Here is a 23641-nt window from a genome sequence, read left to right as displayed (position 1 = left end):
TTACATCCACCCGCCCAGTGATTGAGAACCCCTGCAGTACTGGACTGATAATGAAAGATTCATTGTTTTAAAAATATTTTTGACACAAAGGCTTTGTGTCTCCAGTCTGTTTCTCATAACCTACATGCACCCCCCCTCCAGACACACACACACACACACAGACACAGCTGTTGAATTGCAGTAGCAAGCAATAACAGGTGTGAGGAGTCACTGTAAAAAATTTGGAACATGTAGCTTTGTCTCAGAAGTGTCTTTTTGTTATTACCTTATGGGATAAAAAAATATCGAGGTATATCGTATATCGCCGTTCAGCGAAAAAATATCGAGATATTATTTTTGATCCATATCGCCCAGCCCTAGCACACGGACTGTTAACAAGTATTTAACCAAGAAAACAAATGTGGTTAAGACGTGTTACAGCTCTGGTGAAAAAGCTGTAAGCATGTCTGGTTGTGTTCGTTTGATTGCCCCGAGTCTTCTGCCAGATGGAAGTGTTTAAAAAAAGGTGATGTCCAGGATGAGAGGGGTCTGCTGTAATTTTTGCCAGCACACTTTGATGTTCGAAAATGTTGAAAGAGAACATCCAATTAACAATTAACTGTAGAAAAAACTGCATGTTAATTAAATACACAGTTTTATTTACACTGATTGGTGATGTTATTTGTTAGAAGATACTGTATAGTGATATAGATTGATGGTATTGATGATTCTTCAGTTGCTGCTGGTTGATGGTGTTGAGCCACTGGTGAATGTACTGAGTCTCAACTGCATTCTTGATCTTGATCATCCATTGTGTGAATGGAAGTCTGGGTAGTTATGTGGACAGATGGATAAATGAATAGATGGATGGATCAGGATGGGTGGGCAGATTGATTGACGTATAGAGTTGAGGACTTGATTCACTGAAGAAGAGGTCATACTGCAAAAGAAAACAAAAGCCAAGTTCAGTGCAGTTTAACTCCAGCAGAACATCTAGACCCATTTAACCCTAATGTGAGGAGAGAAGAAAAACCTCCTGGATTAGAGTCTCTATGATCTGTTGTTGATCTGCCATGTGGCTCAGCATGATGTCCAGGTTTTCCTCAGAGGTACGAACCAGTGTGGGTCTGAAAACAATGGCAAGATTTTTTATGTCCATCTGACATGACAAAGAAAGTCATGGTGTCAAATAAAGTGACTAGTTACCAACATTCTACGTTAAGTTTAAAGATGCTGATTTTAAGACACTGTGTACCTTGTTCTTCTCTGAGTTCTGGGCCACTGTTTTAAGATGAGCTATAAGAAACTTTAGAGTTTCGAGATGATGTGCTGGCAACTCGAGGACCTAAAAAAAAATCTAATCTTTGGTTACGATTTTCATTAACAATTAAAGTTTGAAAACAGATTTATAGACGAGCTTCTCTTTTATCTCTTTTATCTAGCGTCTGTAGCAGGAGGATTTTCTGCTTTGATTAACAGGATGAAAAATAAACATGAATTTACCAGATTCTTCAGGGCATTTAGTCTCGCTACTGAATCTGTGGCTCTGTTGGCACTGATAAACTCACTGTATTTCTCTATAAAGTATGTACACACACACACACACACACACACACACACACACACACAGTGGAAGTTATTAATCTTTGTTGTAGATGCTAAATGTTTAGATATAATAATAAAGTTGCAGTTGTTTGGTTGGATTTCTTACTGTCAGTGAAAAGCGGATCAGTGAGACTCCTGAAGAAAAATTTCAGTAAACTACTGATCACGTTCAAGTCCTTTAATTAATCAGAAAAACAAAAACAACAGCATTAAATAAAAAAATAGTAAATATAGCATTGCTGTAATTAATTATAATTGGTGTGTTTAGTTGTTTGTTTGTTCATTAGGATTTTAACATCATGTTTTACACACTTTGGTTATATTCATGACAGACGTTACACAAGATTCCTTAGTTCACAAGTTTTAATGTCAAACACAGTCATGGACAATTTTGTATCTCCAATTCACCTCACTTGTATGTTTTTGAACTGTGGGAGGAAACCGGAGCTCCCGAAGTAAACCCATGGGGTGAACATGCAAACTCCACACAGAAAGGACCCGGACCGCCCCACCTGGGGATGGAACCCAGGACTTTCTTGCTGTGAGTCGCAGGGCTACCCACTGCACTGAGCCACCATGCCGCCCGTGTTTAGTTGTACTGATGTGCAGTTGTGTGTAGTTTTATAGTGTTGTATAATAGTATAGTTCTGTTTGTATATAGGTTGATAGTTGTGTGTAGCTGAGTGTAGTTGTATGGTTGTATAGTTGTGTATTTGTGTTAATTTAATACCTCGTTCTGAAGGCAGATCTCTGCTGCACTTTTGTTCATTTTTTCCTGCAGCTTGCTTACGGCTCTGCTGTTGCCTGGCACTCTGTAAATGCCAGTGTGATCAAGTCCTCTGTCCTCCGCCAGCTTACAGCAGCACTGTACAACTAGGGGTACCAATTATCAAACACACACACACACACACACACACACACAGAATGAGCAAGATGCCCAGACTTTCACCACACAGTATAGTTGGTGATCAGAAACCCAGCTGTAGTTTGTGATCTTACTGAGTTGTTGTGAGCGGGAGGACACTGGTCCAGTTTTACTCCAAATGAGTGGACTGCAGGAGCTCTCTTTCTCATTAATCCCTTCCTCGCCAAGTTCACCATCCTCCTCTTCTTTCCCTTCTCCTCATCTGAACCTGTGGTACCTTTGAGGATGGTTTGGCTCTGCTGCTGGATCTTCTGAGCAATCAGCTCCTCATCTATGTTGCTGTTCTGCTGAATGGCTCGGATCCAGGCGAGCGTATCATCCTTATTCTGAGCCTGGAACAGGTACTCGCCGTCTCGAGTCCCAAGCTTCAGGACGTTCTTCCTCTTTGTCTCTGTGTACGAGATGTCCACCAGACAGGTCTCTGTGCTGATTTTCAGACACCCCTTATCCAACTGGAGCTTTTGCCCCTCTTTCCTCTCCTTGTACAGGTGAAGGGTGGGGTCACAGAGTACAGCATACACCTGGCTACATCCCTGCTTGACTCCGACTACATTCTGTCAATCAAAAAAATATTAAGACAATAAAATTGGCTCAGTCTGCAAAAGTTCTGCAATATTAAGTATACTTGTTGAATCATTTCATAATGAATCACTTCTACTACTGAATGTTAGCAGGATTCACTGAATCATTTTAGATTGAATCACTGCAGTGACACATTACAAAAGCTCCTTAGGCCAAAATGTCAACATGATTGTTTCGAAAGATACAAATGCTGTGTGTTTTCATGTGTGTTACTTTATCTGAGCCTAGCCGGCGGTTTCCCTCAATGGTGGCATCACAAGATGCAACATCCAACAGGTTTCCAGTGGGGCCACTGACCACCTGTAACACAACAGATTCAGCAGCTTATTATTTACTCAACACATTACTTCAGTAACTTTAGAGTAAATCTGCTCTTGTTATTTATGTATAATTGTGTGTTATTTCAAGTGGTTTTTTGTGTGATGTGTTGCTCACCGTGCTGTTTCCTCTCATAGTCTCGAAGCTTTTATTATTGTCCTGTATAAGGACCTCATAAACGCCGTCATCGTTAAATCGTTAAGTAAATTTCACTTAAGAGCAATGTAGAGCAATGTTAACGCTACTGATGCAAAATCCAAACTGAGCTCCCTCTCCAACACTCAGGATAGGTTCCTCATCTCAGTACTGTGACATCACCAACTCAGACATCATCACATTCTGACAGGAGGTTTCAGCTGAATGAACACTGAATTACACTGTTGAGAATGGTCCACCACCCAAACATCAGCTACAGTCACACATCAAATCTTTAATTTTTATTACATTTTCCTTTCAGTCCTTTTTATATTACAAACGGTTAATAAGCACAACTCTTTAAGTTCATTCTTTGCAACATATACATGATTTATTTAGTATTTGTCTCTATTAAAAAGCTAGTACAGAAATTTGTAAAAGTGATCATGTCAGCAGATCTACAACAGATCAGAGATGATCAGAAGACATTTAGCAAACGGATTTGCTTGACTCATCAGAAGCTCATTTAAATCCAGACATTTGCAGCTATTGTTATAAATATTTACACACCAAATACGGAGAGATTTTACATTTAAGTCAGTTGTAAAGCTCCGACTGTTTTGCTAATTATTTTTTTATATTGGACAAAAACAAATCAAGAAAAAAGCTAAATAGATGCATTTTCACTCGACTTTTGGCCTCAAATTCTAGTTTGGTTTTAAAATTTCTAGGTAAAAATGATGTATCACATTTTACATGTTACAAACTTAAACCGACCATTTGTCTGACTAAGTTTAGTTCACAGTTAATATGTGTCATAACTTTTTGCAAGCCTACCACCACTCAGATCCTGGTTCGAATCTCAGCAGTGCTATCGGCCGGCCGAGCATCTGTGCAGACATGATTGGCTATTTCTGAGGAGGTTAATGGAAGAAGCCCTGTAACAGATTGGTGTTCTTTCTAAGGTTGTTCCTGTATCGTGCCCAGTGTTTCTTGGTGGACCTGCCATGACCCTGACCAGTATAAACTGATTAATAAAAATATATAAACTGATTGATGAAAATAAAGTGAAGTAAAGTTCTTAAGCAATTAATCAGATACTGTGTATGAAAATGTACAGAAGGGTGTGGTTATTTAGTTTTACTTAGTAAATTAACAAAGCATGGATGTGCATCAGCGGTCTAAAACACATTATCTGGTTCCATAATATACTTTAGTATAACGAGTAAAGAACATCATTAATAGATAAAGTGTAAATAAGATGAGGTTATTGTGTAGATTGCAGGTTTAGTGAGTGCCTCTCTCGGAGGGAGTTCTGGTCCATTAAACTGGCTTGTCCAAGACTGATGGTCACTCAAGTTTAATTTTTATTTTACAAAGCTGCAATAGAGAATCCGAGCCAGAAGAGGGAGACATATAATAATCCACTTCCTCTGAGTGGAGGCTCTTCGTGATCGAAAAGTTTTTTGGAGCTGAATTAAACATTTAATGCATGTGTAGATATAAATATTTAAAAAAAAATAGTTAGATAGACAGATGAATAGATGGATGGTAAATATTATATATAATAAAAATTATGCATCATACATACTGAACATCTTTCATTTTGGCTTAAAAGTGCAAAAAGATTTTTTTGTTCATATTATAGTTTTCATGTGGCAAGCAGCATGGATTAGAAGTTCTGTAAACCAGTGTTTCTCAACCAGGGGGCTGATTAGTGAGTGTAGAGGGGGTCCCAATGCACATGTTGATAGGATGGGAAAATCAATAGGCTATTAGCATATGGAAGTTTTTTGTAATGTCATATAGATCTGTTTTAAACTGCCTGTTGGCTATGTTGGGTCTTGGAGACCGGACATGCATTCAATTTGCCCACCAAAAAAGTGCAAAGGTCGAACGACTATGAAATATTATGGTTCAGTTTTCGATGCAGATCACAATACATTTTGTGGGCGGCTCGGTGGCTCAGTGGGTAGCACTGTCGCCTCACAGCAAGAAGGTCCTGGGTTTGATCCCCAGGTGAGGCGGTCCGGGTCGTTTCTGTGTGGAGTTTGCATGTTCTCCCCGTGTCTGTGTGGGTTTACTCCGGGAGCTCCGGTTTCCTCCCACAGTCCAAAGACATGCAAGAGAGGTGAATTGGAGATACAAAATTGTCCAGGACTGACGATATAACCTTGTGAACTGATGAATCTTGTGTAGTGAGTAACTACAGTGTCTGTCATGAGTGTAACCAAATTGTAAAACATGACATTAAAATCCCAATAAACAAACAACAACACGTTTTGTTGTCTTTGCTGAAAGCGTAAATAGAATAGTATAACCTGTGTCATGTGGTTCCCCCCTTTTTTTTTTAACACAAAAGTCTAAGAAGAAAAAAAGGTTGAGAACCGCTGATGTAACCGACAAACCATTCAGGTTTTTATTACAAGTCCAAAGCACAGTTTTATTGTTTATATTCGATCCGAATGGTCGTAAAAACAAGGTCACACTTCAGGTTTCTAAATATCCTTATAAAAATGTCTTGTGTTTTGGGTTGTTGTCCACATTTTAGGACAGACTGCATTTTGGGATTTCTTTACATTCCCTGTATCAAGAAAAAATAAACTAAAAACAAACATGGTTGTAAAATATTAAAATATAACTTTAATAAGAAGCTAAAGCTGACCGTCATGACTAGTTCTACCATAGAGGTTTTAAAGCCCTGATGAAATTAAAACCTCAAAGTACCACTTGAGGGTCATCATAGAGGAAAATGCAGGAGCACACAAGCGACACAGTTCCTTATATAAATGAAGTAGTGCAGTGAGCCTTTTTCATTTCAGCCAAAGGGGGATGAACTGTGTTGAACCCTTTTTTTTTTTTAAAGACAGCCATTCTCCTCATTCTCAACAGGTGTCCCTAGAGCCATTTATGTTCCAGTATGTTAATTCAGGCTAGGAAACGGTAAGCTGCATTGATTATTTGTACATTTACACATTGTTGATTTCTTAACAGTGTCTAATTCCATTTTTGTTGAACTGCTGCAGTAATAAATATACACCATATTGCTAAACAAATGTGGACACCAGTCTTTGAGCTTGTTGTACTGCCCATTTCAAACCATGAACATTTTATATAAAGTTGCCTTCCACTTTTCTGAGAGTGCTTTACACAAGCTTTTGGATTGTGTCTGTGAGTTTGTGATGTATTTGTAAGGTCAGGCATTAATGTTGAACAAGAAGACCTGTCTTGGAGTTGACATTCCTGTTAAATCCAAAGTTATTCAGTGGGTTTGAGGTCTGGGCTCTGTGCAGGCTACTGGTCAAACCATGTTTTTTTAATCATTTATTGTCTGGTCTACCACCACTTTATCCTTTTCAGGGTCGCCTTGAGTAGGAGTCACTGGGCAAAAGGTAGGAAACACAGGTTGCCAGTCCATCGCAGGGCAAACACACAGACACACACACACTCATACCTGGGGGGACTTTAGTATCTCCAATTAACCTGACTGCATGTCTTTGAACTGTGGGACAAAACCGGAGCTCCCGGAGGAAACCTACACAGACACGGGGAGAGCAAGCAAACTCCACACAGAAAGGACCCAGACCACTTCACCTGGGAGTCGAACCCAGGATCTTCTTGCACCATGCCAACGTGTTGCCCATGTTGTTGTTTTTTCTCGTGGGCCAGAGTCACGCTGAAAAAAAAAAAGAGCCATGAACACTATAATTAGGACAGATGTCCACATACTTTTGGCCATGTAGTGTATTATTTGATTTATTTATTAATTTATTTAATAATTATTTAATACTGTTTTACTGAGTTCGGATGAGTTCTGTTTTATTTTTGTATGTTCACTCGCACATTATAATGAACTCTGTGGTCTGAAGTTGATGAATGGAGTTGATTAATCAGTCTGGTACCAGGAGCAGAATTAACACCATCAGTTTTTAATTAACATTTATATATTAATAGTCACACCACCTTTTTTAATTCTCATTAATTTCAACTACACTGTATGGCCAAAAGTATGTGGACATGTAACCATGAGTTGTTGGACATCCCATTCTAAAACCATGGGCATAAGTGTAGTGTTGGCTTCCAATTTGTGGATGTCACAACCTACTCTATTGTGGCAAGGCTTTTCACTACATTTTGAAGTGTGTCTGTAGGAATTTGTACCCATGAGATAACATCTGTGAGGTCAGGCATTGATGCTGGACAAGAAAGTTGAGCAATTTTTATTGGTATTTTTATTTTTATAAATAACTTTATACACCAGTTAACAAGGAGTGTGGATGAAACTCCTAATGATTAAGAGGGGTGCTCACGTATATGTGGTGACCATATAGTGTAACTGCTTTATCTGGGTCAGGGTCACAGTAACCCAGTGCCTTCTGGAAACATGCTGTATAGAGGGCCAATCCGTTACACACTAATACAGTCACTCAGTTACACATGGGCCCAGTTTAGAGCAGCTATTCCACCTACTGAAGCATTTTTTGTAGGTGGGAGGATCTGGAGTACCCAAAGCGAACTCCCAGAGAAAACATGCACAACTTTTAACAGCTTGTCCTCAGGACCTATATGGCACCCACACTACAACCCGCACCACTGCCAGCTGCCCACACCAGCTTTTAGGCAGCAAAAATGTGCTAAATTCATTTGTACGTTTACTGGACTGATGATTGATTTTTCTAGCTGCTTAATCCTGGTCAGTGTCACAGTGGTTTGGTATCTCCTGGAAACACTGCAGGGCAATATTGCAGGGCATCGTCACACCCAGGATGATATAGGTGGAAGGAAACCATGATCACAACGAGAACTTTTCACAGAGAGCGAGAATTAACTTCAGGTCTCCAGGACCCATGTTGCTGTGCATCACCCACTCTACCAGCTGTGCCACCACGCCACCCTGGTTCATCTTCAGTAAGTGTTTCATTCTAATCAGAGTCATTATGACTTCAGCAAGAATGCTGTCTGATTATATTTAATTTGTTAATTAATTAAACTGGTTGTCTTGTAACATTCATCTTAATATTATGGTTCATCTCCTCTGTCTTTGCTTTTCTACTCTGGTTTATATGAAAGTTCATTTTAGTCTATAGCAGTGTTTCTCAGACTGTTGTTTGGTATCACTGGCGGTACTAAGTAAAAAAAAAATCAATGGACACTTTTATCTGTAATTTATCTGTAATTTACTAATATTTAGAAAATATTAGAATAACAGGGCGCTTGTAAGGTGGTGCAGTAGTCCACTATTGCAGGGATCCAGGTTTAAAATCCCCAGCAGCTGGTCAGGCGTCTACATACAGACATGAATGACCATGTCTGGAGGAAGAGATAGTGGCTGAGGCCCTGTGATGGCTTTGCATGTGAAAAGCCTTCTTGTGGTGGCTGTAATTATAACTAAAAGATCACACAAAGGTCTCTATTTTAACACCATTCATTTTTGAATTGGGATGTCCAACAAGCTCCTGGTCAGGTGTCCAAAAACTTTTGGCCATGTATTGTACATGTCAGAGACAAGTGTGTGTAAAGTTTTGACCTCATTTGTATATGATTGAGGTGCTTAGTGTGTGGTGCTGAATTAACACCAAACCTCAGAGCTGTAATGATTTAATACATTCCTCTTTTTATATTTAATACATTTTTCTATTCTAGTAGAAATGCTTTAATAATTTTTCATTTTTATAGTTGCACAAAAAAATCAATGCTCAATTTCATACTTTATTATTCCCTAATATTATCAAACTTTATAACCCAGACCTCCAGCAGTAAAACCGTATTACGTTATTTATCAGACCAATAAAAATAAAGCAGAATATATATAGAGAAAGAGGAAGGTTTGTTTCAAAAACCAATGATGGAGACACACCGTTAGTGCATCTGATGATTAGAATCTTTAAATCACTTCGCCCACAAATAAAGACAATTTCGAAGGCCAGGTGCACCCTATGGTGCAAACCACAGTTTTTCAATCATTTAACCAGCAGAACAGTATCAGTAATAAAATGAATCTATTTTGGTACTACTGAAAAGCTGTGCAGCACATTTGAGAAGGTGTCCACTTTCTGTTAAAGCAGATGATAAGATGACCTTGGGCAGGTGGATTTGATTGACCTATCAAATGCTGAATTCATACATTTGCAGTCAGTGGTCACCTTTTATAAGTCTACACACGGTAAATAGAGTTACCAACAGGTCCTTCAACTTCTGTATGTTGCAAGGTGGATCTCTGGGATGAATTGGAACGTTGGTTGTAAACCAGGCCTTCAGAGATGAAGTCAGGGCTGTGTGGAGGCCAAAGTCATCCTACCTAAAGCAGGTCTTTATTGACCTTGGTTTAAGCACAATGGCACAGTGATACCGGAACAGGAACTTTTCCACATAGGTCCACATACTTTTGGCCCTATATATATACATACACTGTAAGCCCGGATAAGTTCAATCTACTTAAAAAATTTGAGGAAACCGATTGCCTTAAAAAAGTTAAGTAATGTATAATGAAAACTTGAGTTAGCATAAGTTATTACACCTAAAAGGCAAGTTGATTAAACTTTATTTTTTTGTTATATCAACTGCTTTTCCCAATAGTTCCACTTATTATCTTGAGCTCAATGGACAAAAATATTGATTTCTTCTTAGTTTTCATGTTAATTACGTTTTAAATATCAATTAGAAATGTTTATAGAAAAACAGACAGAATAATAAAATTATTTTTCTTTATTTCACTTCAGAAGTATTTACTTAAAATACAATATGTCAAGAAAACATCTTAAAAACTGTACAAACTGTATATAAAGTTCTGATGAAACACAAACATCTCTTCACAGTAACCATGATCCTTACTCAGTTTCACACAGCGAGCTGATTTCTTAACATTTGGCTGCAGCTCTCTAAAACAAAATAAAGAAACGAAACAGAAGTATTAATATCAACATTAATACCATTCATTTAAGGATTAAAATAAAGCAAGCCAGCACACTCTTTGCTTCGTAAGAAGGCTAGCATGCTAGCATGTAGCCTAAACACGGCAAATAAAGCAGCGCTGTTTGATTATTTATTTAGTGTCAACATTAAGATAATTTATTTTAAACAAAATTGTTAAGTAAAGTACAACACTTACCAAAATTAGACGGAAGATGAAAAAGCCCCATCAGACTGGTGTACATGCTACTCAAAAATAGCATAATGAGGAAGAAAATGTTCGTCCATTTAATTTAACAAAGGTTCCACTTCACAAAAGACAAGTTTACTTTTGCAAAAAGTCTTAAATGAAAAGTAAAAAGTAATTTGCAACAACAGGTTACAAAAGTTAAAACAAACGGCTACCCGAACACAAGAAAATAATTTTTGCCTGATTCACCAACAGCCAGCTGAAAAAAGGCGACTTACATGTAAATGGTGGCGTTTTTCTGTTTAATTACCTTAACTTTTTTAAGTTAATCTGATAGAAAAGTATTTTTTCTTTTGTTTAGTAAACTTAAATCTTTTAGCACATTTAAATGTGTACTCAAATGAGTACAATGTACTCTGCATTTTATAGTAGAGCAAAAAAAACTTTTGTATGTTATGTAAAAATAATTTATGTATGTTGTACTAAAATGTTTGATTAGATATAAAGTCCGGGCTTACAGTGTGTGTGTGTATATATATATATATATATATATATATATATATACAGTATATGCACATGCGCGCGCACTCGCACACAGCTCCCTGCACACCTACTCACAGACGCATGTACATGCGCGCACACTAACGCACGCTCCGACCGTGCGCGCTCCCGCTCTTCCTCTCCGTCTCTCCATCTATCTGTCGTTCTCTTTCACGCGCACTCGCGCGCACGCGGCTCCTTATTAGCGCTGCTTTATGTGCGCTTCTTTTCTCCGTCGGGCTGCGGGAACCAGAGATGCGTTGAAAGGGTGTCGACTATCAAAAGAGGGGTACAGAGGAGGAACAGGAGGGGGTGCTTTTCGTTCCCTATTTTTTGGAGTGAAGGAGGCATACGGTGGAGGTGAAATACCGCGTGAAACAGACCGACTGATGGAATAAACGTCGCGAGCTCCAGGTGAAGAGCGACAAGCTGCATATTGGGTAAGAAATTTTAACAAAATCTTGACGTGTTTATTGTGTATACATACATGCGTGTGTGTGTGTGTGTGTGTGTGTGTGTGTGTGTGTGTGTGTGTGTGTATGGGATGTATGCACGATGCTTTACATGTATCGATCTCGTGCACCTTCACCATGCTCAATTTAGGATTGATCACGCACGAGCCGCTTCATTTGCATCCTAATATATGAGCGCGGTTAAACATATGGATGTTATCAGATCAAAGCCTTGTGAATTTATCAGATATACGTCTGATTGATATGCTTTCTGCCTGGCAACCCGGATGGCGTCCTGTTTTTTTGCACCTGATCCTAATGCTGCTGCTGCTACTGATGATGATGATGATGATGGTGGTAATAATAAGGGTGAAGGTGGTGGTGGATAGTGGTGGTGATGGTACCCAATTCACCTTCTTGTTGCACCTACATGCCTGGTACCATTTCAAGACTCGGTTCTAATGCACAAGGTGCCCCATTTGAGGACTGGGCATTGCCACATTCGACCACATACACACACACATGAGCACTGATGGATGCAGCAGAGGTGATGTGGCCTTCGCTTTGCCACCCACATTTACATGCCAGTCCGCTCTGGTTAGCCGGTGCTCCGTCAATGGCAGAATTCATGTTCACACAAGGCCAGCTCTGTTCAGCCTGCCACTCCAATACACACTCTAATGTAGTGCACAAATTATACTCCTCACATCACCACCACCATAGCCGCTATAGCAACACACTAGCAGCATCTATTTTAAAACCCCAACCTATCAGGTATTGATCCTACAGCTGACCAGTATTATCAGTATTGATGGGAGGACCCGTGCATCACATGTGGGGGCAGGTGTAGACACAGATGCTAGTTGGCGCACTAGATTGACAAGATGCAATTGACACCAAGATGAAAAGGATGTACGAGATTTAAAAATGTGTGTGTTTACCAAAACATGTAGAGATCGCTAATCCAAACATCTGAAGATACGTGCAAATCAGCTTCATTTGAGCCAATCTTGTGTGGGATCTAGAGTTTGATACAATGAAGCAATGAAAAAAATACAATCTGTAGCCTTTTCCCCAAAACAATCCATTAATTCATACATTTATTTATTATTACTAACCATTTAATCCTGGTCAGAGTCGTCTGTTAAACAGAAATATGACTAGTTGGCTTTTTAGCACCAATTTAGTCAGTGCCAATTCCCAATTGCTACCTGAAAGCAAACATGCTTCCTCCAAGGCAGGTAAACACCATCATTATGTGGGTGCTAACTGCCCCATACTGTGACACAAGTGTTCCTCTGATTGACAGAGGGCCCATCACAGAGCAAACACACACACATACACACACCTGGGGGAATTTGGCATCTCCAATTAGCCTGACTGCATGTCTTTGGACTGTCTTTCAGAGCACCCGACGGAAACCCACACGGACACAGGGAGAACATGCAAACTTCACAGAATAGAACCGCTCCACCTGGAAATCAAAACCAATACCTTTTTGCTGTGAGGCGACAGTGCTACCCACTGAGCCACCGTACTACCTGAAATGAAAGTTCTGTTTATATGATTTTTAAACCTTAGTCAGTGGGACTTAATTGTTGTAGAACATTAGAAATTAGCCAGCGGATGACTAGCCATGATACAAAAATCAACGAGGAAGTCTGGACGCCACTTGAAGTCACGTAAAGGTTCTTAAGCTGTGATGATCCATGCGCCCTACATTACATTCCTGCTAGGTTAGCATCAGGTTGTACAGGTGTATATTTAACACCTGCAGTCACGCCAGAAAAATGGGTCACACATTTTTCAATAATCCTGTCAAACGTGCCAGGTTCTTCCCAAAATGGCTCCTGCTTGGAGAATTAGAGATGGTGTATTGGGGTTTGATGTAAGATGGAGAAAAACAGAACTATCAGAGGCGACTGGCTTTAGATCAGATAAATAATGCAGAGCAGTGCGGTGTTAGCTTTGTGCTAAAATCCTACATGCATTTCCTGTGAGATGTGTGTGCGTGTGTTTGGTGAAGGATCCCTGTGTGTGTGTGTGTGTGTGTGTGTGTGTGTGTTAGGAAGCTCTAGCATGCAGCCTGATTAAAGTTTAAAACACTAAAAGTAACGCACAGGGACGAGTTCGGCTTTTGAAAGTTAGCATTCTGACTAGCATGTCTGCCATTTTAAAAATGTCACCAGAACACAAAGTTGTAACGAGTTTTCAATGTTGGAATTTCGCTCTGTGGAACTCATACTGTGTTGTTGTGTTGGTTTGAGGAATCTCTTGTATTATGGACTGCACTGTGGGTTTGTTTACATTAGCAAGACTTAGATGATGGTTCAATGGAATAGTTAGCATGAAATGCTAGCTACAGTTTCTGTAAGATATGCAACCCATGTCAAAAGTTCACACGTGTGGAGAACATACACCAACTAGGCATAACATTATGACCACTGACAGGTGAAGTGAATAACACTGATTATCTCTTCATCACTGCACCTGTTAGTGGGTGGGATATATTAGGCAGCAAGTGAACATTTTATCCTCAAAGTTGATGTGTTAGAAGCAGGAAAAATGGACGAGCGTGAGGATTTGAGCGAGTTTGACGAGGGCCAAATTGTGACGGATAGACGACTGGGTCAGAGCATATCCAAAACTGCAGCTCTTGTGGGGTGTTCCCGGTCTGCAGTGGTCAGTATCTATCAAAAGTGGTCCAAGGAAGAAACAGCGGTAAACCGGCGACAGGGTCATGGGCGGCCAAGGCTCATTGATGCACAGGGGAGCGAAGGCTGGTCCGTGTGGTCCAATTCAACAGACGAGCTACTGTAGCTCAAATTGCTGAAGAAGTTAATGCTGGTTCTGATAGAAAGGTATCAGAATACACAGTGCATCACAGTTGCAGGGCTGTTTTGGCAGCAAAAGGGGGACCAACACAATATTAGAAAGGTGGTCATAATGTTATGTCTGATCGGTGTATATGTCCTGGGATTCCAATGAGTTCTGTTCAAATTGGCTGTTTTTTTTCTGTGGCAAATGAATTTGATTTTGTCTGCAAGTTTACTGTGTTTTCAAAAAATCTGCTGGGTCAAAAATATAATACAGACAGCAAATAAAATATATTCCATATTACTCATTGTAAATAGCTAGTGACTTCTCTGTGTCTATATAAATTTGGTAACTTTGGAACCCCAAATTGCACATACAAATAATTACACTTAAACCCATACAGGAGAAGAAAACCTTTGTCATTTATACAGTGTACAGTACAATGAAATTCTTTTTCCGCGTATCCCAGCTTGTTTGGAAGCTGGGGTCAGAGCGCAGGGTCAGCCATTGTATGGCGCTTCTGGAGCAGACAGGGTTAAGGCTTGCTCAAGGGTCCAACAGTGGCTGCAAAGCAGAGCCTGGATTTGAACTGGCAATCTTCTGACTGATAGCCCAAAGCTCTATCCACTGGGCTACCACTGTCCCTAAACGAGAAATCCTACATTTGGTCCAGGGTATTCCTACCTTGCACCCAATGCGTTTTAACTGATGTTAATGAAATGAATTTTACTGATTCTGCAGTATATATGACTGAGTGACTGGAACATTACTATAAATATTTACTATACATGTTGTGAAAGTGTAATGCCAAAGTCCAGAAAGCCCCGAACCGATCCTCAAAAGCTGACCCTATGTTTCTGTGGATCATCACTTTGAGCAGTTCCTTAGCAAACCATTGTTCATGAGCACTACACTATATGGACCAAAGTATTGGGACACCCCTTCTAATTTTTGAATGTATGTGTTTCAGCCACAACCATTGCTAATGGGTGAAATAATTCAACCATACAACGGAAATGATATGCTTCCATTCCAACATTCAGCAAAAATTTAGGGAAGGCCCTTTCCTGTTCCAGCATGACTGTGCTCCTGTGCACAAAGCAACGTCTGTAAAGACGTTTAAGAGATTCCAGTGTCCTGCACAGAGCCCTGACCTCAGCCCCACTGAACAGCAGAATGAATGAACTGCAACCAACATCAGTTCCCAGCCGTACAAATGCTCTTTTTTGCTGAATGGACACAAATTTCCTTAGATATGCTACTTCAAAGCCTTCTCAGAAGAGTGGCTGTTGTTATAGCTGAAGAGATAATGCATTGCCCTTGAAAATAAAAAGAAAAGCCCCCTTTAGGTGTGTGTTTATCTCGATATTAACTTTTTTATTATGTGGGGGCGTATTCCAAAGTCAAAATGTCAAATAAACTGACATCAGTATGTTTTTTTTTTCTATCACATGGGCACAAATTTGAACAGACACATTATAAAATCTTGTGAAAGGCCTTTCCAGAATAAAAAAGGCTTGTTGTAGCTGCAAATAGAAGCAACACCACATTAATTTCCATGGTTTAAAACTAGCAATCCATAGGGTGTCCATATACTTTTGACCATATACAGGGGTTGGACAAAATAACTGAAACACCTGTCATTTTAGTGTGGTAGGTTTCATGGCTAAATTGGACCAGTCTGGTGGCCAATCTTCATTAATTGCACATTGCACCAGTAAGAGCAGAGTGTGAAGGTTCAATTAGCAGGGTAAGAGCACAGTTTTGCTCAAAATATTGCAATGCACACAACATTATGGGTGACATACCAGAGTTCAAAAGAGGACAAATTGTTGGTGCACGTCTTGCTGGCGCATCTGTGACCAAGACAGCAAGTCTTTGTGATGTATCAAGAGCCACGGTATCCAGGGTAATGTCAGCATACCACCAAGAAGGACAAACCACATCCAACAGGATTAACTGTGGACGCAAGAGGAAGCTGTCTGAAAGGGATGTTCGGGTGCTAACCCGGATTGTATCCAAAAAACATAAAACCACGGCTGCCCAAATCATGGCAGAATTAAATGTGCACCTCAACTCTCCTGTTTCCACCTTAACTGTCCGTCGGGAGCTCCACAGGGTCAATATACACGGCCGGGCTGCTATAGCCAAACCTTTGGTCACTCGTGCCAATGCCAAACGTCGGTTTCAATGGTGCAAGGAGCGCAAATCTTGGGCTGTGGACAATGTGAAACATGTATTGTTCTCTGATGAGTCCACCTTTACTGTTTTCCCCACATCCGGGAGAGTTACGGTGTGGAGAAGCCCCAAAGAAGCGTACCACCCAGACTGTTGCATGCCCAGAGTGAAGCATGGGGGTGGATCAGTGATGGTTTGGGCTGCCATATCATGGCATTCCCTTGGCCCAATACTTGTGCTAGATGGGCGCGTCACTGCCAAGGACTACCGAACCATTCTGGAGGACCATGTGCATCCAATGGCGGTGCCGTGTATCAGGATGACAATGCACCAATACACACAGCAAGACTGGTGAAAGATTGGTTTGATGAACATGAAAGTGAAGTTGAACATCTCCCATGGCCTGCACAGTCACCAGATCTAAATATTATTGAGCCACTTTGGGGTGTTTTGGAGAAGCGAGTCAGGAAACGTTTTCCTCCACCAGCTTAAAATCCCTCTGACCACTGTGCAGGACTTGTATATGTCATTTCCAAGACGAATTGACGCTGTATTGGCCGCAAAAGGAGGCCCTACACCATACTAATAAATAATTGTGGTCTAAAACCAGGTGTTTCAGTTATTTTGTCCAACCCCTGTAGTGTATAAGTACATTTTTATCTCTATCATGACTTATTTTAACCTACTAACTGTACTTGCTGCTTTTTTGTATAGGCTTTCCACTGGACTTTGGCCACTAAAGTACTGGCAAAGTTGCACAATGCAGTTGGCATTCTGTTTCATCCCAAAGGTGTACATTGCATTTATGGACCTTGCTTAGTGCACAGAGGCACAATCATGATGTAACAGGAAAGGGCCTTCCCAAAACTGTCAGCACAAATTTAGAATCCTGTAATTTATTTTAGGGGTTTGTGCTAGCTAGTCAAGATCTTTTACACCAAACCTACCTGAATAATTTATTTCGGAGTCTGCTTTGTACATGAATGCATTGCCATACTGAAACTGAGAATGGGCATTCCCTAAAGGATGTAATAGCAGGCTATAAAATTATGATTTCTCTTCATTTAAACTAAACTTACTTGTACTGTACAATGGTGGTGTGTTTTGTTTGTTTTTCCACCAATCCAGCCGATGCTTAGCATTGAGCATGGTGATCTTAGGCTTGTGTGCAGCTGCACAGCTATGGGAACTCAACTGATGAACAGTTTCTGTGCTGACGTTGCTTTTTCTTAGGCGTTGCATCTGAGATCAGACTATTTTAAGTGCTGCCTGTTTAAGAGAATGGATAATTGATTATCATGGCCAGTAATAACGCTGACCACTGCACAGTGCACTATGGAAATAGCCAGGCTCTTTTTTCCACATCTAAGGATGTCATTAGGAAACATTTCCTAATTTAATAGACACCAGTGCCAGCGCACCACTCTTTTAAACATATAATCTTATTCCCGTGCTGTACACTTTTAACTGACCACCACTCATTCCGGCTCTCCTCCAGTGCATTAGGTGATAAGATCAAATGAAATTACATTATTGATACAGATGCATTAGTGCCACTTAATGCACAGTAAAAAGGTAGATGATGATGCCAACATCTCAACATCTTCACTGTATCATTTCCTGTCAGGATTTAAGGCCTGACACCGACTCCGTCCACATTTGTAGCGATAAGTGTTCACATATTATATCAGACGGAAAGTTTATTCCATTTCATCGGTCAGTTATCAGAATTTTCCAGACAGTAAATCACTCCAGAGTGAAAAATACTGTTGGGACGGGCTACATTTTCCAGTCTTGTGTCTGCACAGTCATGTAATTAGAGGACTTTTTAATAATTATGCCTGATTTAGATGGCACAAGAGATCTCTGAATAAATTACACAGATGGAACTGTCTACACCAGCCAACTCGGTTGGCAGATCTGAAGGGTCAGCAGTATATATAGCTTTCAGGGCAGCTTTCATGCTTCCTGGAATGCTCTCATACACGACTGGTTTGTGATGGAATGTTGAAGCTTTTTCAAGAGAACGATCATTAGTTCTTTGAGGGATGGACAAAATCGAGACCTACTTCCTCAGTGGTTCACAACCTGTTGGTACTCATCCTCCTGCTTTGAACCTCATATTAGGGTCTTTTTTACACCTCCGCAATATTGCTGGCCTGCGCCCTGTACTCTCACACAAAGATGCTGAAATTCTGGTTCATGTGTTCATCTCGTCCTGTTGAGATTACTATTTTTCTTTTTATTACTAAAACCACCTCCTTGTTTCTACACTCACTGTCCAGTTTATCAGCATTGCTTCCCATATAGAAGCACTGTAGATCTACAATTACTGACTGTTGTCTATCTGTTTCTCTGCATACTTTTTAGCCTGCTTTCACCCTGTTCTTCAATGGTCAGGACCCCCACAGGACCACCACAGAACAGGTATTATTTAGGTAATGGATCATTCTCAGCACTGCAGTGACACTGACATGGTGGTGGTGTGTTAGTGTGTGTTGTGCTGGTATGAGTGGATCAGACACAGCAGCGCTGCTGGAGTTTTTAAATACCGTGTCCACTCACTGTCCACTCTATTAGACACTCCTACCTAGCTGGTTCACCGTGTAGATGTAAAGTCAGAGACGATCGCTCATCTATTGCTGCTGTTTGAGTCGGTCATCTTTGAGATCCTCATCAGTGGTCACAGGATGCTGCCTACGGGGCGCTGTTGGCTGGATATATTTTAGGTTGGTGGACTATTCTCAGTCCAACAGTGACACTGAGGTGTTTAACCCTTTGATGCACAACCTCGGTCAAAAGTGACCCAACTGAGTTTTTATTTTCTACATCTTTGCAATAAATTAATTTCGTCATTTAAGCTTCCATGAATTTTTCAATTAACTTGGACAGCAAATACAGCAAATACATGAATAACTGACAAATGTGCATATGAAAATATTCTTGAATGGATGAATATGGGTCATTTTAGAAGGGGTTTGCTTAGCTTGTGCATCAAAGGGTTAAAAACTCCAGAAGCATTGCTGTGTCTGATCCACTCATACCAGCACAACACACACTAACACACCACCACCATGTCAGTGTCACTGCAGTGCTGAGAATGATCCACCACCTAAATAATACCTGTTCTGTGGTGGTCCTGTGGGGGTCCTGACCATTGAAGAACAGCATGAAAGGGGGCACTACAAAGTGCTTCTATATGGTAATTGGAGCTGATAAAATAGACAGTGAGTGTAGAAACAAGGAGGTGGTTTTAATGTTATGGTTGATCAGTGTATATTTAAATATAAGAAGGTGAGAGATAATAAACACTTAGGACAAAGGAGGAAGGAAATACGGTGAGTAAAGTGACCTTGGGTATAAGAAAGGAGCTACATAAATACAAATTATTATTATTGAAACTTCATATAAAGCTTCAAGGGTGTGTAGATTCTGTGAGTCCGTTGATCCTGAAATATCAAATGATTTTATTAAGGGTATTGGATTACGGAAAATCATCAGGAAAGTAGGTTTGCACCACAGGGTGCACCTGTTTGTATAAGATTGTCTGACATGTTGGCAAAGTGATCAATTGACTTACAGATTTTCACCAGATGCTGCATGTGCCATTATGGATCCTCTATTGTACTGAATAGCTGCAGCAGACACTGTTGGGTTTTCATTGTTTTTGGCGGGAATTTCTCTCAAGATCAAAGAAAAACTGGCATAGTTGAGTCTTTTTTGCTCAGGGGTCTAAGTTTTGTGCTCTTTACACCATATTATGCACATTTGCACACAGGCCTTTCAGTGTGCTTTCCGTGATGGTCTCAAGCCCTGCTACAAATAGAAGGGCTGTGTCAGGAATGGCATCTGGTGTAAAAAACTATGCCAAGTCTGGCATGCAGACCAGATCCGCTGTAGCGACCCCTGAATACGGGAGCAGCCAAATTAAGACTGTTTTTTGTCACAAATGGAACATGCCAGAGATTGAAGGAATGAATTTTAGTGCTAACTCCACATTTAGAGTACTATACCAGTATAGAGTAATATAGAGAAACAGAGTGTGTATGTGCTGAGTGAAGTATGTGCTGTGGATCAGGCTGCACTTACTGGATACTGTACTGTGAATTACAACCAGCCGGCCTGCTACTAATGACGACTACAGATATTTAAAATGTATATAAATATACGGTAGCATTTTTAGCATGTGGGTAGCTGCTTGGTCATTTTGCTGCACATACAGACTTTTATGTGTTTAAAGCAGGATGGTCTCTGGGACAAATTCAAGGACGTTCGGATATTGGGTTTCATGTGAGGAATACTAATGTAACTAATGGATAAACTGCAGCTCTGACACCTCACACTACTATATTGCTGTCTCTGCCACTCAACAGTAGGAGATTGTAGCTTAACGAGGTGATTTCCCTTCCAGTCTCCCTCCCTCAGACATAGCCAGGACTTTCAGGACTCAGATTATAGAATCGGGGTTGTGCTAGTTTATTCGATTGCTGAACCAGCTGAGCCTTTAACAAGGAGACTTTTACACTAAAGTCCTTCAAGCAGTGAGAGTGATTTTTGCATCTTTTTGATTGTATGTAACGATACTTGTAAGGGTAAAATGTTTGTTCATTTAGTTGTTTGAGTAATCGAATTGTTAAAGTAACTAAATATTGAGATAATTTTTAAGTAAGTGTGCAGCAAAGCTTGCAAATATAAAAACCTCCAGACGATCAGGTAAACGTTTCTTTTTGCACCTTTTAGGAGCCACTCTCCCACTTTTTTTTTTATTGAGGCACCCCCTTATTTTCTCTTTTGGATACATAATAATAATAATAGGGACACTCAGTGATTTCGAATACATCGTATCGAATCTCAGCTCTGCCATCCGGTTAGGGACTCCTCATAACTGAGCGAATTATGACCTCTACTGGCAGGTTGCTGGCGTCTGCACAGAGTTGAGGAATAATTCTGATCAGGGTGTGACTCTCCGTGCACAAAGCTGATCGGCATATTAAATCGCCTCGTGCAGGTGAAGAGATGCATTCGGCTACTGCACACATGTCGGAGGGGGCGTGTGACAGTCTCGCTCTTCTCAATCGGTGCGGGGGTCGGCTCCAGTGGAGAGGAAGCATAACGCAATTGGGTAAAAATCGGACGTGCTAAAAAATAAAGAAAAGGGAGAAAATGCATATTAACAATATAATAATAATAATAGTAACAATAATAATGATGATGGTTGTGATGACAATGATAATAAAAGAACATTATAAAAGTTGTAGAGTTAGCTAAAATGCTTTAGTAGCACTAAAGGAAATGTTAAAACTGTTGCATTAAAACTGGTTATCTGGTTGGAAGCCAAGTTTAAACATGTAGTAAAATAATTAAGCTTAATAACAACATAATAAGATGTTTTGGGTGGTGCAGACATAGCTCTTTTCGACCAAAATGACTCTAAATCTTGAACTGGTTGCTTTCAGGCTTCTGAAAACCTTGGTCCTATTAAGAGAACTGGCCTATGTTTGCACCAGTTTTTATTGGAACCAAGGATGCGTCATCAATGGAGGGCGCTGCACAACAGAAGTAAACAGTAATAACAAACTGCCAGAGCACATAGATTACCTGTGAGCATTTGTGCTGTTGATACAGATGTTTGATTTTATTTTAAAAAAGCAAACATGGATCAACTATTGGTGATAAGCGGACGTTCTCTTTCCTCTATGACACGTGTCAATCTCAAGGCCCGCCACCTCATTTTATGTTGCCCGCTAGAGCTTAAAAGACGTATAATTGTCTTAAAATACACTGTGAAATCATACGTAAACTGCATAAATCTCCCACAATGAATTCTGATTTTGTGACCCACAAATTGACCGCATCCCTCCACTAGATGCCACAGTGTTTCCACATCTGCGTTTAACTGAGACGGTTTTCCAACAAGTGATGTTGAGAAATATCTACAAATAATCTCAAGATGTATAAGAAGAGAAAATTGTGCTTTACGAAGAAAAAACGGTACGTCTTTTGTGTTATGAGGCCGTGTCTGTGGAAAAGCAGTACAATATAAATGTAGATATACGTTATAAATATACAGTATACATTTGGCATTTTGACACCAAACACAGAATTTAGCCTCCAAGAAAAACAACAAATTGTCCAAGACTTCAAAGGCAGACTGCAATCACTGCAGGATATGTTACAATCGTACCATCATAATGTTGTTGTGGCCCTCGGTGAAAATGAGTTTGACACCCTGTTCTATGACCTGACACGCCCATGGATGTCATCACGATTTGTGCTGAAAAACGTTTTTTTGGTTTTGGTATTTTTTGGGTTTTAGCTGGGCACGAACATTACCAGCAAGAAATCTATATATTTTGGTGAAAATATGCCAAATGGTTTAAAATTAGGTTGCATATTGGTCAAAAAAAGCAAGCAGGGTTTCTTCTCTTGCAGTCTGGTTGAGGTGCTGGCATGAGTAGTGGACAAACACAGTATACAGACAGGTGGTAGCTCAGCGGTTCAAGTACTACACTAGTAATCCATATGTGGCTGGGTCAAGCCCTATCACTGCCAGGTTGTCACTGTTGGGCAATTGCTTTAATTATATTTTGTCAAATGCAAGTCATTCTGGATAAACGCGTGTGCTAACAGCTGAAAATGTTGTAAGAATCAACTGCTGAGAATCTGTCTCTTTTTTTGCTATATAGGAACATACCCAACACTTCCTGTTTATTCGCCAGCGCTGGCAACAGACTGGATTGGAAAAAGCTTTGCACATCTCTCTTCATACTGCCCTATATTGCCAGAATCATTTCATAACCTTCAAACCTTTCAAACTAGAAAATAACCTTCTCTTTGATTCATTTCTCCTACTGTCTGGTTGAGGGAACAGCACAAGTGGTGAAGAACACAGAGAGAGTAGCGGGATCCATCAAATCTGGTTGAATCCGCTGCTGGTTGGTGTAAAGACAGCGGCTCCACGTGTAACAGTCTGGGGTTCCCCTTAGCCAATAGGGGTGAGGTGCATGCAGC

General features: G+C 40.2%; 1 long non-coding RNA gene across 1 annotated transcript; it reads right to left on the bottom strand.

Annotated features, from left to right (window-relative positions):
• Positions 1-650: 650 nt before the first annotated feature.
• Positions 651-1754, bottom strand: LOC134332095 (uncharacterized). The gene is made up of 5 exons (XR_010015211.1): positions 1691-1754; positions 1483-1556; positions 1235-1324; positions 1013-1106; positions 651-919 (listed from the first exon to the last, which is right to left on the bottom strand). It is a non-coding gene; the product is annotated as an uncharacterized LOC134332095 (long non-coding RNA).
• Between the last annotated feature and the right edge of the window lie 21887 nt (positions 1755-23641).

The sequence above is a fragment of the Trichomycterus rosablanca genome, chromosome 18 (genome assembly GCF_030014385.1).
Source record: "Trichomycterus rosablanca isolate fTriRos1 chromosome 18, fTriRos1.hap1, whole genome shotgun sequence".
Classification (NCBI taxonomy): Eukaryota; Metazoa; Chordata; class Actinopteri; order Siluriformes; family Trichomycteridae; genus Trichomycterus; species Trichomycterus rosablanca.
The sequence above is the reverse complement of the archived record's forward strand: the minus strand, read 5'-3'. Positions and strand labels throughout refer to the sequence as shown.